A 25,562-nucleotide genomic window follows, 5' to 3' on the forward strand; every position below is an offset into this window, starting at 1 on the left:
CAAAAACCGGATTGTTTTAAGACTTAATTTAAAATATCATGTTTATTCAAGTGTAATTAATGGTTATTAGTTAAGCCAGCATATGGTAGTTGGTTGGAGAGGTAGGTCAAATATGTGTCTTTCTGGTACTGTATTTCTCACAATAATATTGTTATATTGGCTATATTATAGTTCACCTAGTTCGTGGGACTCTGTTTATTAGCATGTCAAACTGAATGTAAATTATAATCCGCATGAAAGTTATTCTTAAGGGATTTTTTTTTTTTTTTACTAAATAGATTTAGTCTCTCCCTTTGGGTTGAACTTTGATTTGGTCTTGGCCACTAAGTTAATGTACTGTATCGTCCTTTTAGGAGCACCCCAATGGACAACAGCATCCCCTTTAAGATAGCCGCTATATCTGACGGTACAAGACTCTCTCGTTCGCCCCAGGGATTTGCGTGTCAGCCCCCATTTGGTGCAAACGATTACTCAGTGAAGTGGATAATTGTTGTGGATGGAAACCTCCTATACGGAGAGCAGAGGCTTATTTGTGGTGTAGGAGGTAGCAAAACGTATTCAACAGATGCATGGGTTTATTTTAAAACATAAAAAAACCAATAAATTCCAACTTTTGTTGGTATAAATTGTTGAGTATGTACGTTTAAACAGAGATGTCAGTCTAAAGCATGGTTGTTTTTTTTTTGTGTGTGTGTGTGTGTGTTTGTTATACTTGGCACATAGGAACAATGCTCTATTGTCCAGTAAAGTTGTGAATCACAGTTTTGGTGCTGTGCTGTCTCAACAACATGTTTGTGAGTTAAATACATTGGGGCAAATAGCTCTTGCGAATTTTCTCATCTCCCTAGCAACAGCTTGCGTTGAGAATTTTTTTGCGTAAAATCGGAGTTGCGGAGAAACTGCAATTATCGCAGCGCTGCGGAAATTTAACACATGAAGCTGAATTAACAAAGGAAATCAACCGCAACTCTCTTGAGGTATGTAGCAACTTTTTGCAAAATGAAGAGTTATTTGGGCATGACGAGGCAGCCCAAGCACCTCTTCAACTATAACAGTTATAGTTATAGAATGTTTTGCTCTCAAATACCTGTTATTACAATTCTCAACACCGTTTTATCCGTTCTGCAAGTTTTTGCGTGCGCTAAACAGAGACGGCGACATTTAATTGGTTTACCACTTAATTGCCATAAAGACGACACTGGCTGCCAAAGGAGGACTGCCACTCTAATGTTTTTTATACACAAATGAAATAAGCTTACATGATTTTAAAAAGGTCTTGAACGGTACAAGGAAAATCCTACACTACTTGGTTTGATTGACTGAGCAGTAGCAACACAACAAGCTTCAATATGAAAGCTGAACATTAAATAAACAACACCATGTTTAATGAAAACATATACTAGCCTACCTCATTAAATTGAAAACTGGCTTCTGTTATTATTAAATACCACTACTTCCGATTGTACTACTGCTTAATAACAGGAACAACATTTTATGGTTAGTGCCTTCAGCTATTATCTATATCTATAATCTCAAACAAACAAACAATAAGTCTGGTTCTCTTTCCCTTTTTTTCAATGAATAGAATTTAATTAATAGAGAATAAAAACAAACCAAACTATCTAGCCTAAACAAAAATGTATTTGTTTATATATTTATTTATTTTTTTGCGATCCCCACAAACTGCGGTTTCTGTTGGATTCACAGCGCTGCTAATGTTAGATATATAGCTAGATATTACTACAGCGGGGACCGAGGGTCAAACCAATGTTTGTGTAGGGTGCGTGTATTACTATTTTTTTTTTTTTTAATCATTGTCAGCCTTCTAGAGCCATCTGAATGCCATTCCACTTTATTTAATTTTAAACCGTTTAAATGCCAATCCATCATAAAACATAGAATAGTGCATGACAGAGCGAAAAAGTGGCATTTGAATATTTGCCCCATTGTTTACATTACTACCTGCCGGTGTGGGGGAATAGAGAACAGCAGGAATGATTGTGTAAATCAGTATACTTTTAAGCCCACCGCACACAGCCCGACTAATCTCATCTGAGTTTGCACAGATTCCGCGATCAGCTGTGCTCAGTTTTGGTTTGACGACACAATTTAGTTTTTCCTGACTGGGTGTCGCACACTGCAATACTAAATTAGACTGACCACAACTAGATCCTGGTGATTTAGTATTCAAGTTGAATTAATACTGCCCTGTACACATTTGTTTTTATTAACTCAGCCCAACATAGTGACCGTCACATTATTCATGGGATCGTATGCTGATTAGAGGACGGAGACAGCGCCGCGAGACAACCAAAAAGAAGCGCTTATCCTATTAATTTAGCTATTGACCATTTACAGCGTGCAAACGTTTGTCAGTGTTTGACTTTTTGTATGGCTACAAAACTTTAGCCTGAGGTAAATAAAATCCAACCTGTTTTTTTTTATTTGACTTTGACCTTGTATTGCTTTTTGTGTAGTCTGTCTTGGGGCTTTGTGATTCTATTGAGTTATTGTTTTATACATTGTGGGACAGTAAAAATATAGGCTACTACTTACTGAGATTAAAACCAAATAACACATAAAACGCACTTGTAGTTCCAAGTGCTTTTGCAGTTTCTATTGTGTAGGTTTTGGAATTACGATTGTAGTACGCTTTAGCACTGCAATCATGCAAACATGGACTATTGGTCCACATTTGGGCGAGCTCATCTTCACAATCTTTTGTCCAATATTACGCCATCTGGTTTGACTTGTCGCATAAGCCACGCCACTAAAACCTGCATCACCATTGGTTGACACCCTTATGACTAATCGGTCTCAGTCAAGCTTGGTCGGCAACTGCCGCACACAGACAGACTGATCACATCTGAATGAAACTGCGACTGAAAAAGATTCAGTCTTCAAATCTGAAGACATCCTAACTGAAATCTGCATAATCTTGGTTTTAAGGGCACGCACACTGCTACAATTCACAGAGACTGTGTACAGCCAGTTGAGATGAGTCACGGCGGCTTGGGTCGGGATTTGTGCGGCGGGCTTTACAGTTCTAGTGACATTGGTGTCCATCCAGAAATTTGAAATGTGCATCATTTAAATCTCGTTTGGGGTAATCTAGTGTTAGCAAAAAAAAAAAAAACTGTATCAGTGAGGAAGTTTGAAGTCAAGCTAATTGAAAAGGTATTACATTTGCTGTAGCATGTGGCTTTAAAAAAAAAAAAAAAGTTTCAACTCCCGGGGATATGTCGGTAAAGATAATTAATTTAAGCATTAAATGCCGCAATTTAGGTCCTTCCATCTCAGACTGACACATTCCAGAGAACTGACTGCTGGCATGTGGCAGATTTCTCCTTTAACAACTCTAAACATCCAAAGTATCTGTTCTCTGGGATATACACCTCTTTTGTGGTATTAGCCCTTTCCCTGCCTCATTATTAATGTTGTGTTTTCTGAATCATTAGAGCCAGCCACCTTTTTGCATTTGCTACAGTAGTTGACACAAATAATGTGACTATGTCATGTTTCTGCTGTAACGGGGAGGGGGGGGGCTCTCAAAGGTGGGGTGAAATGAGACCTGGCTCCTAATGGGAAACAAGCTGTTTTCTAATCCATTTTGCTCCTGTATGAGGGGGCTAAACCCCACTGGGGTTCTTCTACTCACTTCCCCACTAGGATAATAACTCGCATTACATTGATTTAAATCCACTGTTTCATACTGTAGCTTAAATTTGAGCTTCAGCAGCTCTCACAAGCAAATGGTTCCACAGGCACTACATTAGCAAGGAGAGAGGGAAAGGACAAATTCTCTGAATATCCGGTACAAGGATCTCCATGACTGTTGGGCTGAGATTTTTGATGTTTCCGTTTCTTATAGATGGATACCATCCTCTGATTTATTTATTTATTTTTCTAAAATGGAAATATATGATATGGTAGCACTGTCATTGTCTCACTGGAGATGGAATTACCCTTTTGTTACTTCCTATGTTTTTAAAAGAGTGTCTCATTTTGTTTTTTTAAATTACTGAGTCAAGGTTTTAATTTGGAATTATCTGGTTCCATAAGTGTTTTATGAGGATTTTGCCTTGATTTTTACATTTATTTCTTAAGTGTCAGAGGATATATGGTGGCTGTAGGAGAGTAATGCAACAATAATCAATTTGTGATGGGAGACGATAATAATCTGACCCAATAAAAGACCCAATAATAATTCTGTGTAAAAGTAATTATTAGTAATTAAATGCAAAACCATCATATTAAAATGCTTTTTTTTCTTAACTGCTTTGCAAATATGCCATACTAGTTGATGTAGCTGTATGCTGTGACATGTTTTTCTTAAATAATTTAACCAAGCTCCTAAAATGAAGTGATTGTACACAGTTTTACTTTGTGAAAATGAATGTAACAAATGAATACAAAAGTAAAATATAGACTAGATATGTGAATGTCCTTTTTTTAAAAAAAAAAAAGAAAAAAAAAGTTAAAGGTTAGGCTATACTGTAAACAAACGATTTTCATCGTTTTCTTTCAAATAAGACTTTAAAACCTGCCATTTACCTTGAACGTATAATTAAACCAGTAACTTTAACTTGTCAGAACTCTGAGTGGAGCAATGTTACTGAATTGTTGTTCTTGAAAGATGCTGTCTGAGCTCAAGTCGAACTGACAGGCTGTGATTGGCTGACTCGGTAGTTGGGAGTATAGGATTGGTTGCTTTTGTCGGTGCAAAATATCGATTACTAGTTTTGGTGGATAATAAAATAAACACAACCCCAAGTGAGTGAAAACATGTTGCTTTTATGCAGCTGTACCGAGACGCGATCAGGCTTTGGATTCCTGCTGTCCCCCTGTCTGGGCGCTGGACTCTTGCGCTCCCCCCGTCTGGACGCTGGAGACCCTGCTACCTGGGCTGCTGTTCTGTTTACAGCTGCCTCCAGGTAGCAGAGGACCAACTCCACACCTTGCTCCAGTTTGGGGTGTGTTCCCTCTCATAAGCCTCCCATCGCTCCCTGCCCATCAGTCACAGGACCTGGATGGCTATGGGCATAGACTGGGCCTCCAGCCCAACATTGTCCTGGATCCAGTCCCTCAGCCTGATGGCGTCTTCTGCCATTGCCCCTTTTAATATAGATTTTTTTTTTCTCTGCAGTACTCCTGCTGGCCTGAGTTTTGGAGGTGCTGTTGTCCAAGTTCTGACACCACGTGTGACAAAAGACGGCTGTAGTGGGGACAGTACTGCGAGATGAAATGATGAGTGAATGCTGCTGCGCGGTTTATTATTATTATTATTAGAAAATAAAACAGTTGTACAAAAAACAGGACAGGACACGGCACTTTTGCTTCTCGTTTTTACTTCTCTATTTGTTTTGCCTTATGTGTCTGTTTGTGCCACTCGATTATAAAATTGAAATTGTGACTAATGGAGACCAGAGGTCCATTTAAGGTAAGAGGTGAGTGGCTTGTGTGTCTGGGACTCACTTTTGTGGTTCGACGAAAATACGTAAGACCTCGATGGCTCTGAGCTAATTATATATCCCGCATCGTATGGTTAATGTTATGTGGTTGTACTACATGCAACATTTGTACTGAAACATACTTTGTATGTACTCCCCGCCATTGTAACACCCCATGTACTGGTTTACACCAAAAAATATATATATATATATATATATATATATATATATATATATATATATATATATATATATATATATATATATATATATATATATGGGTCATTCCCCAGTAAGGTGTTATTTACCCTATGTTGGCACAAAAAAAAATATTATTCAATATATCAATATATCTGTTTTAAAAACCAACAAGCAAGTATAATTTCTTACAATAAGTACCATGTATTAAAGCTATCTGTTGTACTTTTATAGGGGAGAAATGGTGTCGCACTGTTTGGTTTTCTCGGAGATGAAGCTAGACTTTATCCTTCAAACATTTTCTTTTTTTTTTCTTCCCTATTACTAAATAAAAACAAATAAATCAATTAAAGAAACATCATTTTATTAAGATATTACTTGGCATGTTAAACATGCATCTTTTTTTTGGATGGTTAAACTTAAAATTGTATTAATTGAGGCACTTTTGAAATTCTGAGTAATTTATGTCACCGTGTAACAAGGACACAAAATAAAAACTTTTTTTTTTTAAAGTTCACTCTAAACAATATTATTTCATAGAAAAATGGTACATTTGAATTCTGCTTCAGCTTTTTTCCACCACAAGGTTAGGTGGCTGAAGAATCTTTTGAATCCTACTCCATTATTCCCAGGAAATGTCATCTTTTTCAGCCCAACGGTAGTAAGCTCCAGAGGCAATCATATTTCAGCCACACCTCCCTCATCTGCTCATTCACCTCTTGTACCTATAGTTGATGTTCAAAGTATTATTGCGCGCGGTACTAGATAGGAGCTAATCTTAGGTGATGTAAAGTATGCAGAATTTCACAAGTTATTGTAAGGGAAACACCTACTTTCACAAGTGAGATTTAATATGTTGTAGAATTCTACCATGATTTAAATAAGAATGATTATTTATATTAAATGTAAGGCCTGAACCAAAATAAACTAGAAATGGGTCAGATGATTTCACAAGAGCTGTATAACCATAGTTTTGTAGTTAAAAAGTCATGGTAGAATTCTTGTTAAAGTACAGTGAACTTAGTACTTAAAAGAAATGTTAGTTGTAACATAGTAAAACGTGGTAAAAGAAACGATTAAAAAATACTCGAACTTGAACTGAAATGAACCTGAACTAAGTTAAGCCTTACTTGTGCTACACATGTTTTTGTAGATTTTTAATCCACAGGCAGGTCAGCTAAAACAAAGTCACCTCTGCTGAACCTTCGAAAGAACACAGCAAATAATGAATGTTGTACAAAGAACAAATGTTTACCCTCTACCTGAGGTTGCAGTGAGACATCAACATTAGTTTAAGTGATTAACACTCAAAACTGACCAAAAAATATGATGGAAAAACATTTTTATACTTAAATAATAACTATAGTCACACCTTTTGAAGCCAGACAATTGTTGTCCAGTGTTCAGCTGTGCATCTTGCTTAGGGTTTGCAGTGTTCATCTGTGCATCTTGCCAAGGCTTTGCAGTTTTCATCTGTGCAGTCTTAAGCAGAACCTCTTGAACATGGTGCCTAGGAAGATGTGGAGGTTCAGCAGTGTTTCTGTGCATCAGCCTACCTTTGGATGTTGTCACATTGGCCACTGCCAACCATGCGGGATTGGCAAAAGCAAGACAAATTATTTTTCTCCACTACACAGGCATCTCCAGTTTCCTTTATGCCTGGAATGCTGTGAAGAAGTCTTGTTCCTGGAAGGACTCTTTCACCACGCTGATTCCTATTCCTGGATATGTCCCCCATAGGCACCCAAAAGAAAGTCTGTCTGAATTGGCTACAATCATCTTTGTTTACATCTTTTAAAAGCTTCTTTCTGCAGAACTGGATCATATCATAGGCATTGCCGATGACGGCTTTCTTTGTGGCTGCTGCAGCTGAAGCACCTTGTTTTATGACTGCACTTTCCCCATCTGCTGGACCTTTTTCCGTGTCGAGATCCAAAAAAATACCTTTGCACTGGGAACCCATAATCTTCAACTGCATGTGCAATGTCTCCAAAAGGACCATGTGACTTGTACTGGCATGCACAGCCATCAGTGAACTGTATCTCCTGGTCAGTTTTGATGCGTCGCTGATTTTCCAAATGCTGATTGGCTAAAGAAACAAAATGATGGACAGAATGAAAGTCATGGGTGTTCTGAAATAAACCAGACTTTCTGTAACAAGATCCATACAAACAGCAGAGATGTAGTGCGTTACTATAGAATGCACTGTAGCAGACTCGTGGTGCCAGTGTGCACTCTGAATTTCATCCTGGGCCAAGTATGCATAGTTCTCAGCAAAATCCAGAACCATTAATACCCAGTTTGAAGGTAACTTGTTCTTCAAAATTCTGTATTGATCACTTTGCCATGAAGCACAATGAAGGTGCAGAGCCAACGGTTTCACTTTGTTTTCTAGTTCTTCAAGAAGCTCCTTGATATTTCCACTCTTTTCTGCATTGATCTTTTTCTGTGACTGAATTTCTTTTCCATCTTTTATTTTCTATGTTTTTTCAGTTTCCCACTTGAGCCATTTGACCCGGCCATTTTTAAACTTAAAAATATCCGTAACATGTTGTTTTAGCCCTACCATTCCACACTTACTGCAGCATCTTTCCACACATTCCCAGCTGTAAAACCTCTTCTCATATTTTGGGCACACTGTGACTTCAACTGCCTTATATACATCTGCAATCTTTGCACCTAGATATCCTTTAGATTGGGCAAATTTGTTGACTGCTTCAAGCTTAAGCTCAACGTGTGAATACTGTACAAATAAGCAGGCACGTATCTTTTGGTCTTTTTGAAGGCTTCCGATTTGTTGGACGCACAGAACAGAATTTCAAAATGCCTATCTGAATATTATAATGAGACTTGAGCTCCTTGAAAAGATCATTAAGTGTTCTTTGCAAAATCCCTTTTGCTTTTAAGTCCTTTCGCACAGATTTCTTATCTCTTAGCATGTTGTCATGTGAAGCATAAAACTCTTCTATTGTTGACAAAACATCAGTGGAGAGTGCATCTCTTCTGGTCTTCCTTGCTTTATTAATGATGCATGTCCACGTGATCCCTAATTTCCTACCTGCAGCTTTAAGAAGTCCATAGTACTTTGTTTTCACAAGTCTGCCTTCTACATAGCTACTTTCAAGATTGCAAAGATTGTTTTGCAGAATTTGGATCAGTTCTCCTAAATGTGTTCTTCTGGTTCTGTTCATCTCGCTTTTGCCTTTTTCTCGGCACATTTTTCATTTATACATCTTTTTGTGAAGTTAACTTTGTGCTTGTTTCTTCTCCCTCCATACTCTTCCCTGTGTTTCCCTTTCCAACTCTTTCCCTCTAGTGTTTCACACTTCTAGAACATCTACCCTCTGTTCTGATGCTTTGCATTTGACCTGTTCTCTGTAATTTCTCATACACAATTTTGTAAGTTCATTTGCATGCTTTCTTTTCCTCGCAAATTGAGGCGATATAATCTTTTAAGAGCCTTAAGTGCTTTTTCTCTGAGGATTTTCTTTGATTGTATGTGGAAAGCAAAATAAATGGTACTGTGGTGTTGCACTAAAAAAAGAAAACATTGTTTATTTAGAGAAACGTTCGATGTGCAAAAATGTGATTAAAGTAAAATAGCAAGTTATCCAGCTCTTACAATATACACCGGTATATAAAATGTAAATGATCAGGAATCCATGAACCCACATGTAAAAATAGTTTTGAACTCTCACAATTCAGTGTCTTTTTGTAGGCTACACGGTAGCAATAATTCAGATTTGTTTTTAAAAACTATAATTACTATAATATATAGTATTTGCTGTGATATTATTGTATTTGGTATACTGTATTATAGGTTAGGTGAGATGTTTTCATTAATTTGCAGCCGTTTTGTATCCGCATTAGAAACAGTGTCGCAATTAAAGAAGACACAGAACTCAAACATGTCTTGTTTGTAAAAAAAAAAAAAAACATCCAGATGTTAAGACTGTGGTAAATTTATTCCAAACAGCCCGCACATGTTTATGATATCGCTACATAAAATATGCACATTTATATCGAACAATGAATTAAATTTAATAAAATTTGGGACTATATTACACTGCGGATATATACACAATAAAAATTTCTGGTTTTGTCTTAATTTAATAAAAAATGTAAAAATCGCCCAATTAATAAACAACATTAAAAGAAGGATGTGTCACTGTCCATCCACACAATATTCGCCAATTATTTGTGGTGATCCGATACGCTATGGTACCACTCCTGGGGTGGTTATCACCACGCCAGGTAGGTTAGGGTCCGCACCATTATACACCCTTGGCGTGCCGGGCGGCCCAAATATAGAACGTATATAGTACCGAACATGGCTTGGAGAATCGGTGATTGGTTAACACAATCACATGACAGTGTCACATATATATATATATATATATATGATATATATATAATATATAATATATATATAATATATATATACTATATATATATATATATATATATATATATATATATATGAGATATATATGGATATACTTACGTGTGTACCGAACGAATATGCACACCATGGCTTGCATACTAATGAGCCGCTTTACACTGAATAAATCACTACGCACCACTACTTTCTAAATTCCATGACAAACTGCCATTTTGTTTGTTATTAGTTACAAAACCACAGTGGCATTTCACCTATATCCTTTAATATATTTGGGGATGGAACTCCACATCACTGCAGTCAGTCTGAAAAAACAAATAAAATATGTGCACCAGCAAGAGTAGACACATAAAAGTAGATGAGAAACAAAATGAAATGGAAGAAAACAAAGATTGAAAAAAAAAAATACACCATGGGCTGCTTAATGAAAGAAAAAGATATGGACATTCATTGTATGGAAACCAGTCAAAAAAATACAACAATATTAAGGGAATTTTATGCCAGTACAAGAAGTTCAGCTGGGGACTAGCATTCCAGTTTTATAACACTGAGCTGGACTAAATAGATATTTTAACAGAAGTTTTAACATCTCTGCTGACAGCGCATTTTAAAACCAGCAATAATGTACTTCTGTCAGTCAGGTCAGATAAATCATCCTTCACCATGTTCTTGACAAATGGACGAGGGCACGTGTGGTGCCAACCTAAAGAACTCTACAGTCCTGAGTGCTTGAATCATACAGTGAAGGGTTCTGGTGGTTCCGTAATGTTGTGGGGCACATTTTCCTGGCATGGTTTGGGTGACTCATTCCCTTAGAAGGCAGAGTCAGTGCTAATTACTACTTAGTGGTACTGAGCGATCAGCTTCACCCCATGTTGCAGCATTTCTTTCCTCCCATATATGATGGCCTTCCCTGTCACCAGATCTGAACCAAATCAAGCATTTATGGGATATTCTGGAATGACGCCTGAGACAGCGTTTTCCACCTCCATCAGCCAGACGTGAGTTGATTGACTTTCTCGTGGAAGAATGGCGCCGCATCCCTCCTGCAGAATTCCAGGGGCTGGTAGATTCTATACCATGGAGTGTACAGGCTGTACTGGCCACATGTGGTGGCCCAACGCCCTATTAAGTGACTTTACACTGATGTTACCATTTTTTTGTCCACTACTTGTGTGTGTGTGTGTGTGTGTGTGTCTATATATGTGGTGGTATGTGTGTCTATATATATATATATATATATATATATATATATATATATATATATAAAATTACGTATATAATTTATCATACGTGTCATTCATAATGTGCTTCGAACTTTGAAAAATCTGAAGGTTTGTGGAGGGAAAAATAGCACAGGATTACAAAAAAAAAAAGAGTGAACTGCATTCTCCAATAAACCAATGTAGACTTGATAATGCTGTAGTACGTGGATAACTGAGTCAAACAGGAAAACAGCAGATTTTTTTCTCTCATTCGTCTACTGCGTCTAGCAGCAGTAGACCTACTACAGAAACTGCATTACCTACAGACTCTGTAAATCTTATGAGTCGAGAATTTGTTGAAGATGATTCACCTGTACCTGTAAGTGTGGAACACATTCCATGTTAAGATGTTCCACAACCAGCTAAAAAGCACATACAACGCTGTAAGACTTCATGGTTGCAGGAATTTGCCTGGTTATGTTACAGTGATGAAAAGCGGAACATGTATTGAGAGTTTTGCGTTAAAGCAGGATCATCTATTGCAGGGAACAAATTTTATTTCAGGAACTGACCATTTTAAGAAAGAGATGGTAAAAAGCACGGAGAAAGCAGAAAACATAAAAATGCTAGGGATTGCGTTATAGCAAGGTGTATGCCAACCGAGTCCCCAACAGCCAGAACAATGGCACGTGCTTCTGAAATTAATGCAGAGAAAGAATACAGAGAATTAAAAATTAAATTCAGTGCAGCTTATATGATTGCAGCGGAGGAATTGCCATTTACTAAATTCAGCTCACAGATTGTTCTGATGAAGAAAAATGGCTTGGATGCATCTAAGACCTATGACAGTGACACAGCATGTGCTGAGTTTGTTGCAGCCAAAAAGGGGTTCACAGTCCTAATTACATTTCTGTTATAACGGACTGTGGAACTGATGTTTCAGGGAGAGATAATGTAATTGCTTATTGTAAGTATGTTTCTGCAGGAGTATCAATGAATCATCTGGTAGGGTTACCTGAACAAGATCATTGTCGTGTTCAAGGAATCTTAAACACAACCAAGAATTTGCTTGGAAATGTTGAAAAAGTGTACAGATTGGTGGCAAGACAAATTAAGTGTTTTTGGAGCTGATGGTGCCAGTGTCAATATGGGAGTTAAAGGGGGGGGGGGTAGGTGTTCTGTTGAAAAGTGAGATTGGGCAGCATGTTCTCTCGTTCCATTGCTTGCCCCATATAATTGAATTAGCAATGTTAGGTACTCCAAAGATCAGTTGTGATTGAGAAGGTGTATGACCTATTCTGCAGTTGGTGTTGAAAACACCAGTCCAAAAAGTAAGCATGAGTTGAAAGCCATTGGGGTTTAATTATGCTGTACAATTAGGACTCCTTCCTGTAAAGACACACCGCTGGCTGCCACACATTTATCGGGCACTGTTTGTTTTTCTGCAGGCAAAGCTTGCTACTGGGCGGGGACAGTATACTGCTGTGCATCATCACATGGAACATCTTGAGGCCACTTCTAAAAACATGGTCATTAAAGGAGGCGCAAAGCACACTGTACAGCAAATGGAAATCCTGGATTTTGTCATTTTTTGCATGATCTTTTTTCAGAGGTCTCAAAGCTTAGCCTTACACTCCAGAAGAATAGTTTAATTCTTCCATAAGCTGTTGCAGCATTTGAGAACTGTGTTTTGAATGTTAGGCGTCTGAAAGAAAAGTCATTGAAAAATGGCAAATTAGAGCATGTAGATTCTTACAGCATGTAGATTCCCAACCCCATGCAGGCAGGCACACAGCAGCAGGATCAGTCAGGAAGGGAGAGAGGCAGGTCTACCAGCAGTAGCTTTACTAAGATTACTTTTCAGGGCATTAAACTTAAGGGCCCTGTGGCAATGTTGCCCCGCCCTTGTGTGTATTTCTGTGTTGTATGCTACATGTAGTGTGTTAATGTTGGTGTTTTTGTTTGTCTTTACCACCTTTTATCTTCTGTCTGTTCAGTTATTAAATGCTGTGAGCAAGCAAGCGCTCAGCTTCACCAAACTCCACCTCTCTGTTGTTTATTTGTTGGTTCCTGGTTCTGGTCTGACGTCATCCACTACAGCCATCTTTGTGACAGGCCCCCAGTCTCAAGACCTGTTTTTAAAAATGAGCTAAAGACACAAATTGAAAAAAAAACTGTTGAAATCAGTGTCAGGGAGCTTGAATCCAGGTTTGGCAACATGATACAATGAAGGTGTTTCAGGAGGACCCAGAGTGGTCCAGTGTTTTTGAATTTTTTCCCATGGTGCATGGCCTGAAGATATTGTAAACTTTGGTGATGAACAGTTAGAAGTCATGCTGAATTGGTGTAGTGACATTTTAGTGAAGAATAGATGCAATGTTGAGGCAGTTTAAGTTGAATGGAGGGAGCTAAAAACACTGGTCAGAGGTCAGTTTATGGATAAATCTTGCATTGGTTTCTGGGAGGTTATGCTAACAAAAGAGCCCTTTCACACAGTTTTCAAAAACCTTCTACATTTAGTGGAAATCGTGCTTGTGTGGCCGATATCAGCTGCCCAGTGTGAAAAAGGATTTTCTACACAAAACAGAATTAAATCCAAGCTACACAACCCACTGAATGTGGGTACATGAGCTGTTTGACTCAGAGCCTTGTGTAAAGCGCTGGCTTTCTTCAAGTAAAAGGAGATGAAGACCAAACTATATTGGCTGGCAAAGTGATGCTGACATTTTAACTGTCAGTGACACTAGCTCAGGTTTTGATGAATAAGAAGAAAAAAGAAAGATGAATGTATATAGTTTATAGGATTGTTTTGTTTAAATTCCAACAAGATTAGAGAACTGTAAAAGGAAAAAAATGTATTAGCAGAACTGCAGGATATTTAAAGTTCACTATTAAAGCTGTAAAGATGGACAGTAACTGCATGAAGAGGAGGCAGGTGTCTTGGCAAAAGAGCAGATTGTACAGAGGAGGAGAGAAAAGACAAGGCAGTGTCAGGATGAAATGAGGCAGGCAAAGTGAGTGCAAACATGTTTTCTTTTTACATAGTTTAGTTTTCTTGTATTTTGAGGCATTTGACATTTGAGGCTTATGTGCTATTAAACTGGCAACCAACAACTTGTGTGTGTGTGTGTATGTGTGTGTGTGTATATATATATATATATATATATATATATATATATATATATATATATATATATATATATATATATATATATAATATAAAATATAAAATAAACAGGTAAAAATCTGTCTGTAGTTTCATACCATTTGTCTTGCAGTTCGATGAAACAGCGTTTTGGTTCTGTTTTGTTGACCTTAACCCTCCTGTCATCTTCCTTGTGCCAGGTGAGAACTCTTATTATGAGAACAGGCCTCAGATGCCATAGAGCCTGACACCTTACCCAGGCACTCTAGACAGATATTTAAGGGAAAATGAGGTAACACTTGGGGACAATTCTGAGTTTTTTTTTTTTTTTTTTTTTTTTTTAACTCTGGAGGTGTGTAACACAAACACAGATTGCAATTTGCACATTGAAAGCACTGAAAGTGTTGCTCTTGATTGTAGATTACTGTATTGTTTGTGGCAACATTTTTAAAACGTGATAAATTTACTGGTTTGGTCTTTATTGGGTGCAATTTCCCTTTTTTGAAAAAAAACTGTGCTAAAATGGATTTGGGGTAAATGGCTTTGTGAATCTAGCTCAATGTAAGCATACCCATATGCAGGTTGGTGTTTGGGCCTGCAGTTCAGACCGATGTCCCTGAGCAACTTGTCCCGCTGCCCGTTCGATTCCGCAGCTCAGACGAGCAAAGAACAAATTAGCTGTCCAGGGTGCTGATCTTGCAGTTTAGTAAGATGTGGTGATATGAGGACTTACTGTATCTATGAATAAACTTCACATGATCTTGCATTGCATGCCAGCAGTAAGCACTGTACTACACCACTTTATAGAAATATTAAAGAATTACCAATTGGCAAAAATTGGCAACAGGAACCCCTCTTCTAATTGTTTCTCAATTTCCTTTATCACTGTTTGTCTATTCCATAGTTCAATTTGTGGAAAAACTGTTGCATTTGTGAACCAAATTTTATGTGTCTGCCTGTTGAGCATGCATGTGTTGTAACAAACACAATCCTTAAGTAACGTCCAATAATGAGTATTTTGTGACAGACATATAAACTACCCTGAAAAATGTAAATCTCCAAAGTAGTAGGATTCCGTGAGAGAACCAAGGATTGCAGGGCAAGGCAGGATTGTTTACAACACTGTGGCGGAGTGTCCCGCCCCGTTGTATGTACAGGCTAACGTCACTAGAACAAACACTATTATAACGAACACCTGGTTTTAACGATCCCAACAGCAAGAACCGATTTATTTATTTATTTTTTCAATGCAAATTAGCCCTATTAGAACAATCGCGTACAGGATAGAATCACAGGAGGGCGGGTCTCGACTGAGTGTCCGTCAGCATAAAACCATCCGGTGGGGATCGTTCTGGGCGACTGCAACGCCATGCTAGAGAGGGGCGCTGCCTTACACTCAGGAGGAGAGCGTCCGTTCTGCAGGAACTACAGCTACGCAACCCTTAAACTGCACACGGTGCTTGTGAAGGAAGTGCATAGGGGATATGAAGCAGCAGGAGTCACCGTAAGAATACCGGCTCATCAGTAGGTTAGTTTAGGGGATATTGATCCCAAGCAATGTACAGCGATGGTTACGTAGTGTAGCAGGTTCCTGGAGTGGGATGCCTCGTTCAGTAAGGCTAGTGCTCATCCTGTGTGACACCTTTTATTTGTAGTTTTTGTACTGTGTTTTATGTTGCCTTTTGTACAGTCTTCTGTATGTGTCCTCATGACCTGTTCTTGTTTACTTTCTGTTTTGTGTTTATTAAATCCTGCGCGCCTGTGCTGGCGTTTCAACTCCAACTCTTGCCATGCTTTGCAATACGGTTACTCACATGTCACATGAGTACCTTGTCACTATACCATGTAAATGTTGATCAATGTGAAGGAATCTTCATAAAAGGACTATATATTGATGGTCAATTCAAATGTGGCATTTTTGTCCTTGGGCTGATACAGAAAAATGCCAAAACCTATTATAGTGAACACCCTTAATTAACGAACATTTCTCCAGGTCCCATGGGGGTTCTTTATAGTGAAGTTAGCCTGTATTTGTTTATTATTATTATTATTATTATTATGATTTATGCATTATATGATGACGAAAAGCTGTGTTATTTGTTTTACTGTGTATTGTGTGGCAGGACGAGCAAGGTGCCATCCACCATGATGTTGTTTTGTTTTAAATTCCTCGTGAGAATGTCAGTCAGTCACGCAGATGTAGTAAAGTTGGGCAGACTATGGCTGAAGGGTAATAAGATAATTAATAGCTGGTTAACCCCTCGGCCATAATATAAAAGACCTGCACAGTTTGGCTTCAAGGAAGAGTGTGTCAGGCAGAACGACACATGAGTAGGTGAGCTACCTTGGTAACTAAACAATTACTATTATTATATATACCTACTTTTGTACACCTGTAACGTTATTCGTTTGTTTTGGCCCTTGTGCCTTTTGTTTTTGTGTTTTGTAAAACTGTTTAAATAAAAAGCTGAGCGCCGTAGCATCTGTTTCCCCCTCCATTCCATGTTTCGGTTTGTTTATTGGTCTGTCACCACTGCAGCTGTCTTGCTCACAAACACATATAACATAATAGGAAGGAAATTAAATCAAATGGCAACACCAGAATTAAAATAGCACATATTATTGGATATGCGATGAATATTACACTTTAGGGCTTAAAATGAACTTTTCCATGCACTAGCCATCATGGTTAGTGGATGGAAAAATCCACCGGCCATACATACACTTTACTAGCCAATATCATTCCGGGGGGCGGCGACGGCAAAAGAAACTGCAAAAACAAGCAACATTTATGAGCAGTCTCAACAAGGTCCGAAACAATCTGCCTCGTGAGTGAAGATGTAGCTTCTGAGATGTGATGGGCATCTGCCCTCTCCACAGACTTCATGCGCACAAACTGCACAGTCAACAGCCCTTTCTGGGAGAATCATACTTATACTAGCTCCTCTTCTATGACAGTGCTATCAGCTGAACTGTCTGACATCACTGACAGGAACTTGGCACCTTTTATTCTCTTGCAGCTGCCTTCTTTCTACCTCAGCAATGTAGTGCATAAATACTCTTGCTTGTTTGCCATTCCTAGATTTAGCCTGGTCTGTTCATCAACCCTATATTAAAATTATTAATTAAACCAAAATGCTGTTTTTTTTTATTGTCACATTTTGACTGAGGAGCTGCTAAGCATTAACTTGCTATGTTTTTTCAAGCTCTGAAACAAGTCTGTTCAAGATACAGTTGATTCCAGTAAATAGTAAATTCACCAAAATGAATCTTAAATACCAAATATACCATATATAGTAGCACAGTATTACTACTACTAATAATAATAATAATAATAATAATAACAACAACGTGTTGGACCTGGGGCACTTTGTGATGTACAAAGTGTTTAAAACAGCAGTCGCTGTATTAAAATTAAAACTTCACCGGTTACACTTCATTGAGGTTAAAATACTCAAGTTCATTGCATTTGTTCAGCAATTGATACCCATGCGTTCTCCTTTTTCATCTGATCTTATCAGCTCTATCGACTGCATATACACAGGGATAAACACTGAACAGCTTCTTGACAAACAACCGGCCATCCATTTTGGCATTGTAATAATCATAGCGACGAGGTCAAATTTCAGTTGATTTGAACTGTCAGCAACTGCAGTTTGAGCAGGGCGATTGCTGGTAGAAAGTATAAACTGCACGGCAACACGACAGTGATCACAGGTTGCCTTACTCTTCAGTGACAGTGGAGCAATGGGATATAAACTGGCCTTAACACTTTGAATGCCACATTGTTTTCACCAACATGATTTACACTTATATGCAGTAGTGTTTTTGTTGTCTTGTCGTATGTCGCTGGCTAAACTGTCCTAAGGATAACAGCTTTCGGGCTCACTGTCTTCATCGGCAAATAGAAGACCAGCAGCCTTCTGTGCAGTGTATCTTTTTGCCATTCTAAAAGTATTGCTTGATAGGGAGTATTGCTTCCCTATCTCTCCTTTGCAGACCAGCAAACTTCCCCTTCAAAAACACAGCTCCTTCCTCCAAACACTGCTTCAAAACACACACACAGCAAAACCACCCCTTCTCAGGAATTGATTGTCATGTTTAAAGAGCACATAATTAAGGTACTTGCAGCAATAATAACGATTAAGCCCAATAAGCCCATTGCAAAGGCAATTCGCAAAACACCTGAATCTAATCAGGACTTCAATGTGGAAGTTAAGGAAAGGTTCATTATGTTAAAAAAAAAAAAGTTTAATGGAGAGAGAACCCATTAAACAACTAGAACGGTATATTGACACTAAATTGATATAGCTTCGCCTAATTTTACTTTATGAATCTGAAAGCCCACTTTAACAACAAGGGCAAAATTACTACTAATTACATTACGTACTGGAGCACGGGAAGGGAGCATCGCAGCCATCTGTCAAGACACCTCCCTCTGCTGGTGGCAGCGTTGCAGTATCTCCTCCACTGCTGATCCGAAAGTATGGCCATGGGAGATGGTGCGTCCAATAACGCTGAATTGTACGCATAAGGGACCCTGCCCTGTGACAGCCAAAGCTGTCTGCGCACCACTACCAGGCCTGCCAGGCTTCTGCCCGGGGCTTGCCCTTAGAAGCCTGAAATTTGCAGCGTACCTAATACCAAGCGCAGCTCAGCAGCTACTGGTTCAGGGAGGGGCACTGATCGCAAGATGCCATCCAGGTAGGCCATCAGGAGACCCGCTGTGTTGGCTGCATATGCTTTTTTAAGGTTGCAGTAGTGGGAAGCAGAGCCTATAGACAGTTTACATAGAAAAGAAAGAAAGAGAAAAAGAAAATGAAACGAGAGCTCTTTTACAAAGACTCATTTTCGCAACTGGAGAGGTTGGTTTTTACCTACCTTACCTACCTAATTGTGAGAAGTAAAAGAGAACATTTGTTAGTGCAATACATCTTGTTTGTAGTAGTATTCTTTTTTGATAAAGACTGCTACAAGTGAGACTAGGTCCTCCAGTCTATTTCTGTTATCTCTTTTAACTGTGTTAAATGATGTCCTACAGGTATAGTTCATTTTTTGTAGCTGACTTTAGTTGATGTTGTATGACATGAATCAGTATTGGTTTCTGTTTGCTGTGTATTATAGGGAATAGTACTCTACCCAGCGTCTGCTCCCTGCAGGGATTTTGATGAAGTCAGTAGCTTTTAGCTTTTACTACAGTTGTAGGGGATGTTTATATTAAGTGCCAGCCAAGGATAGTGTCTCTTAACAGCAGCAGATCTGATTTAATTCTCACCCAGGTGGTGCCAGCGTTCGTCACCCACAAACGTGGCGACATTAGCTGAACAGCTTCTTAGAGATGGCTTAAATTGTCTGAGCTACGTACTTGGAAAGGTTAATGGCTAGCTCTGTTGCCATTTATAAATTGAAATCTGTTCACATGAATGCCTTTGTTGTATTAATCGCCTTGGGGTCACATATAATAATTCTAAGTTACCTGGAGAGCTGAAAATAAGCCAAATACTAATCTAATCTTTTTCAGAGCGTGCTGTTAATGTCATGCAGTTACTGATCTAATTTTGTTTTATATTCCTTGCTGAAAAATGGTGCAAAGAACTTTTAAAATTAATTTGGGCTGGATTCTGAAAGCTATTTACTCCAAACTGTCATTAGTGCATTTTTTGTCTGAAAGGAAAAGAAAAAAAATCAGTCAGCACTCGGATATCTTACTCAGATACACATCAATCGCGTTTTATCGCCCTTGTATTAAGAGTAAAATCAATCCCCACGTTACCCTTTCCACATATATTTAGTCTTTGATATGCGTTGACATTTGTTTACCAAACACACAAAGAGGCAGCTTAGAGCACAAATCCTCTTTTAGTTGCATCACGATTGTATTACGTTGACCATAGTTTCTCCGTCATACTTAATCTCAATCCACTACAGGGGACACTGGTTTCACATAAAATAAAACACCATTAAAAAAATACACGTTACCTCCCATAAACAATCAACAATTAATTTTTCAACATTCTTATGAATTTAATGCTATGAATCCATTTTAAAAGCAAGTACGTAAAAGATGAGATTTTTTTTTGTTGCTTGAAATGACCACAGATAACCTGCAACTGTAACAAACTGTGCCCTCAATTACTGAACTAAAACATCTTAGTTTAATAATAATAATAATAATTTAAACCACTGTACTCAGAGATGAACTAACATGTCATCTGTTCTCCTAGAGCAGCGGTTCTCAAACTCGACTGCATTGTGACCCCCTAGTGCTAGCAATAAAAATGACTGTGCAGTATTTTTTACAGCCAACAAAAAATAAATAAATAAATAAATTACAAATGCTTTTAGGCTGCCACGGTTTACTCAGTCCTACCACAGACAGCTTCTTGATCCAGTTTTCGATTTTGTCAGTGAGAGAAAGACAAATATATCTTGTTCTTGGAGAGATGTGTTAAGACTATGTAAGCGATCAAAATATCTGCCTGGAAAACATGCCAAGCAAGCCATTTAGCACAAGCTTTTCAGGTTATTTATTTATTTGTTTATTTTTTTTTACTGCTGATCGGGTCATTGTTGTAGTGCCACTTGATTCCTCGTCATTATTCCTGTTCCCAACACAACACTTTTAGACAAAGGCAGGTAGGGTGAGGGACTGATTGGGCGTACAGCTGATTAAAAAGTGGCAGTAATAATAATACATTAACGTACCTGCTTCTTAAACTAAAATGTTTTTATTTCAAAGGTATTCGACACAACTTCGTTTTGACTGCTCCAGCTTTACATTCCTCCCGTTTCAATTTTGACGCCAGCAGCTGTGCCATTCGTATGAACATCAGAAATCCACAACTTGAGTAGTTTGATATGTGTTTTCAGTTGACTAATCATGCCTATTTTATTTGTGAACAAAGTAAGTATCTGATATTAAAACCTGCTGCCACTATACTTTCAAATGAAGACAGGCTGGGTGATTGAGGCGCTGAGCTACAATAGGTCTGAAATGACACAAGCTCTGTGGACGGGGGTTGGTCAGATTAAACGTCATCCCTACCTGGATAGTTGATAGAGTCAATCATCCTGTAGACCTGCTGAGTCTGCCATTCACTGTGGAGCTTTTACAGTCGCCATGAAGTCAGGAAAATTTATTTTCCAATCAGGTTTTGCCCCCCCCCCCCATAACATATGAAAAACACTGTTGGGCGATGGCAAAATGTTGGGTGTATCTCCCTGTAACCTGTTTACCACTGGCTTTTGAAGTACTCTCCTCCATCTTTCTAGATTTCTTTCTCATGCTGTGATTTTGGGTAGACTAGTAATATTTTCAGAATTGTATCGTTCTGAATTAAAATACTACTTCTGTTGAAAATATAGTACTGTACCAACAAAACCAACTACAGTACATCTAAATGGAAACCTTCTTATTTCAAAACACCGTCCTTTCAGTTGTGTATTTTTTGACGTTTGTATCATTTTTGTGTTCCTTGAAAAAAAGGGTTGGAACAGGTAAAAATGAAATAATCAGATGTGTCACACTCGTTTATCTGTCACTGAAGTCAAAATTGTATAGGGTAGGTTATGTGAGTGCTGACTGTAGTTACATTTTGTTATAACTAATAACAAAAAGCTTTAGACTACTCACACATCCCCAAATTAAATGTCTGAGTTGCTTACTTCTGGCTTTAACTATATTGGGTAAGTTTTGCTTTCTGAAAAAAGAAACACACTAATGTCTCCAGGACAAAATCCTGACAAAATTATTGTTGAGAGAGGCATGATGGTTCTCAAACACAATTGGACACTTAAAAGTAAGCCACTATATTCAGGGAAGACTTATAAGGCTGATAGAGGAAGGTAATGCAACCACATTGAGAACAGAGAACTACAGTAACATTAAACTGACAACGACAGTGAAGCCTAACAGCCTGAGCCAGAGGTGTTCCTGTTGGAAGGTGAGAGAATGCGACGAGGGATACAAGCAAAGGAAATGCTTGTATTCACATTTAATCTACATCGACGAATACATTGATAATCGTGAAATCTGATTGACAGCAACATGAAATTCTGACACATGCGCATGTCTCAAAAAATTGCAAAATTCAACACTTTATGGATGGCTAATAGTGCCAAACTTAATGCTGCGTGCAAATAGAGTTTGGTACCTAAACGCCAATCAATGGAATAAAATGGTTAAATAATACTTTAATGTGTGTGGTGATTGCCTATGAGACTGCCTGTGACTGGTATGTACAGTGTACGGTTTGTTGTATCTTAATATAAAATAAACTTGATTATACTGCGTTTGTATTTTAGCAGTATTTGCAATAAAAAGTATGAGATTTTTTTTTTTTTTTAAATCCAATGATATTGCAATAAGGAAATTATCGATGTCATATCAAAATATTGATATTGGTGCCCATCACTGATTTAATACACACCAATAAATGCTTTTCTGGGCAGGAGGATTAAGATGTACTGTTTAGAACATAGAAGTCTCTTAAGTCTAATTTTAATTAAGACTTGAGTAAATGCTTTGAAAATAGATCCTTTTGTAATGAAATTATACAAATTTTTAGCAAAAGAAATGTATTTAGTAGAAATTTGGGTACAGGCTGCTTTAGAGTGGCTTACATTGCCTGGGTCTTGCATGCTTGCTATCCTTCAGTTGTCCTGGGAGGCTTCCTGCGATGGATATCCTTGACAGGAATATATTCACTGTTTCAAACACATTGTGATGTTTAATATTAGGCAGCATAGTGGTTATAATCCTGTGGTTTTCTGCACTTCTGGATTTCTCAGTGAACATCAGTGCCATGGTAATTATTTGACTTATTTTAAGGATAATTCTGCCCCAATTTAAAAACACACAATTATGTTAAATCTTTGCAGAAAGTGACACATTTATTTTTTAATATAAATTTAGTAGTTGCCAATTGATTTTTACCCTGTTTTTCTCCCAATTTGGAATAGCCAATTGGAATTGCTTTGTTTCACGTGGTCTAATTGCAGCAAGACCATTGGGATGAGTTTGAATTGCAGCAACATGATAATGTTCTAGGGAGCAGCAGCACTTTTTCTTTCGCAGTGTTGTCTTTTATAACAGCTGCATATTCAAAATTAAATGATAAAATACAAGAAAAGAACCAACAGATTTACAATGGAAGAAAAAGGGCCACGTGACAAAGTAATAATTAAAATTGTTAGCATTCCTTTGACATGTTTTCTGTGAGTGTGATTTTTTTTTTTTTTGTTGTTGAAACTCACACATATAGACATAAATGGCCTTGCCAAATGTGGATGTTTATGTTTTCGAATTCCTTTGTCTTGACACACAAAAGCATGGAGTAAAAAAAATAAAAATAATTATCCCCTGAATTGCCTATAAAGATAATCTTTGCATCTATGCCATCTTATTTACAAAGGTTTCCTGCCCAGCACCAGAAAGGCTTGATCCTTCAGAGGTGAAGCAAAGGAATTGGCTTTTAGAAAATGCAAGATGTCAGGACTCGGCTCAACCGTGACTGCAGGGCCTTTAAGACCCATTTCAACCCAGAAGAGCCCCATGTGTACTTGAACAGCAACCTTTCCTTAAAGAGTAAAAAGTGTTCCTGCTGCAATGACATTGGAAGGCAGTGAAGCACTAATTTACCTGGAGGATTTGTTCTTTTGGTCTGATCTAACTCGAATACAACAGCACTGTGTCAAGGGAATGAGCTTAGCTGTTCATGCACTGTTTAACATGAGGCCTTAATAAAAAATCAGTTGGTTTTAAGAGTACGAACCGAAATTTAAGTTCTTACTTTTTATAAGCATTAGCAGCAGCAGCAACATTTTCTGTTGACCTATCTTTTTCTTTGCTTGTTTCTATTCTTTAATTCAATATATATTTTCTAAGTACAACACTGCAAAAATAAATAATAAAACTGCTAACATCTGAACAAGAATAACAGTCCATAATCAAGTACATTGTCCCCAGCTTTTTGAAGCAATGTTTCATTGTTTGTTGACTGACAATTCCATGCATGCTTTAGCAAGCACACAGCATCTAAGAAATACATTTTGTTTAACCTGAATTTTTTGTGCTGATGCTCATCGCTTGCTTGCTGTTTCAGTCAGTGCTGTTTTTTCAAACTAAATAAACCTGACACTGCTTCAGGGATTAATAGCCAGAATACAAGGAGTAATCCCTCAGTAACGAGGTGTAAACAGCTGACTGATCGATCTACTACAGTAAAGTGCTGCCTTTTTTATTGGAATCTGTGAATGGCAAGGTAACAAGGTGAAAACATCCGATTTGTGGATTAGTAAGAGCGATTACTACGGTATAAAGCAGTGTGTTTGTTATTTCCATCTATGTGAATTGCACATAACGAGATCTAAACAGCTAGTTTGCTCAAAATATACAGCGTGCTTAACATGGTATAAAGTTGCCTTTGTTATTGAAATCAATGGGAATGAGCCTGCAGCTCTGGGTCTGGCCTCTAAAAGGCTGTATTTGAACCATGTGGGTCAGTCCAACTGCGTTATTTACACTCTACAAAATACCAGGGCAGCGTCTGCACGTTCCCAGCATGGGTACAAGTGGGCTGTCTTTCAGACATGGTGTCTGCCTCATGGGTTTGACCCCACGACTTGTCGCATGGCAGTAATATTGCGGTTTTTGCAGGACCTATTTGACGAGGGGAAGTTCTCCACCACATTTAAAGGTCTGTCTGGCAGCTATTTCAGTTTGCCATGTCTTCCCAGGAGCTCGCCATTTTTGAAAGGGGCTTGGTGGCTTTGGCTGCCTATGAAGGACATTGTTCTTTGCTGGAGGCTAAATGTAGTGCTTAATGCATTCACAAAGCCTCCATTTGAGCCCCTACATTCAGCTGAGCTGAAATTTTTATCATTCAAAGCAGCTTTTTTGGCTCGCTGTCACCTCCGCAAAGCAGGTGAGTAAAGTGCAGGCATTTTGTATTGCAAATGCCTGCTTAATTTTTACAGAGGTCAGTACAAAGTTGACGCTCCATGCCAATCCTGCCTTTTTGCTGAGCACTGTCTCGGCGTTCCATATCAACCAGTCTGTGGAATGGGAAGGTTTTCATCCACCTCCTTTCCAGTCTGCCAGAGAGCGAAACCTCCATATGCTCTGCCCAGTTCAAGCCCTGGCATAGTACGTTGCCAGGGCGAAA

At 38.2% G+C, this 25,562-nt stretch overlaps 1 protein-coding gene across 3 annotated transcripts in view; it reads left to right on the plus strand.

Annotated features, from left to right (window-relative positions):
• Nucleotides 1–25,562, plus strand: part of galnt1 (UDP-N-acetyl-alpha-D-galactosamine:polypeptide N-acetylgalactosaminyltransferase 1) — a 235,325-nt gene that overhangs the window by 911 nt on the left and 208,852 nt on the right. The window contains exon 1 of one of the 3 annotated variants that reach the window (XM_041248208.1): nucleotides 926–977. The exons of the other annotated variants lie outside the window; for them this stretch is intronic. The gene's annotated coding sequence lies outside the window, so the exon portion shown is untranslated. Of the gene's footprint in view, nucleotides 1–925; nucleotides 978–25,562 lie in introns of those variants that run through there. 3 annotated transcript variants of the gene reach the window in all.

The sequence above is a fragment of the Polyodon spathula genome, chromosome 4 (assembly GCF_017654505.1).
Source record: "Polyodon spathula isolate WHYD16114869_AA chromosome 4, ASM1765450v1, whole genome shotgun sequence".
In the NCBI taxonomy this organism is placed as follows: Eukaryota; Metazoa; Chordata; class Actinopteri; order Acipenseriformes; family Polyodontidae; genus Polyodon; species Polyodon spathula.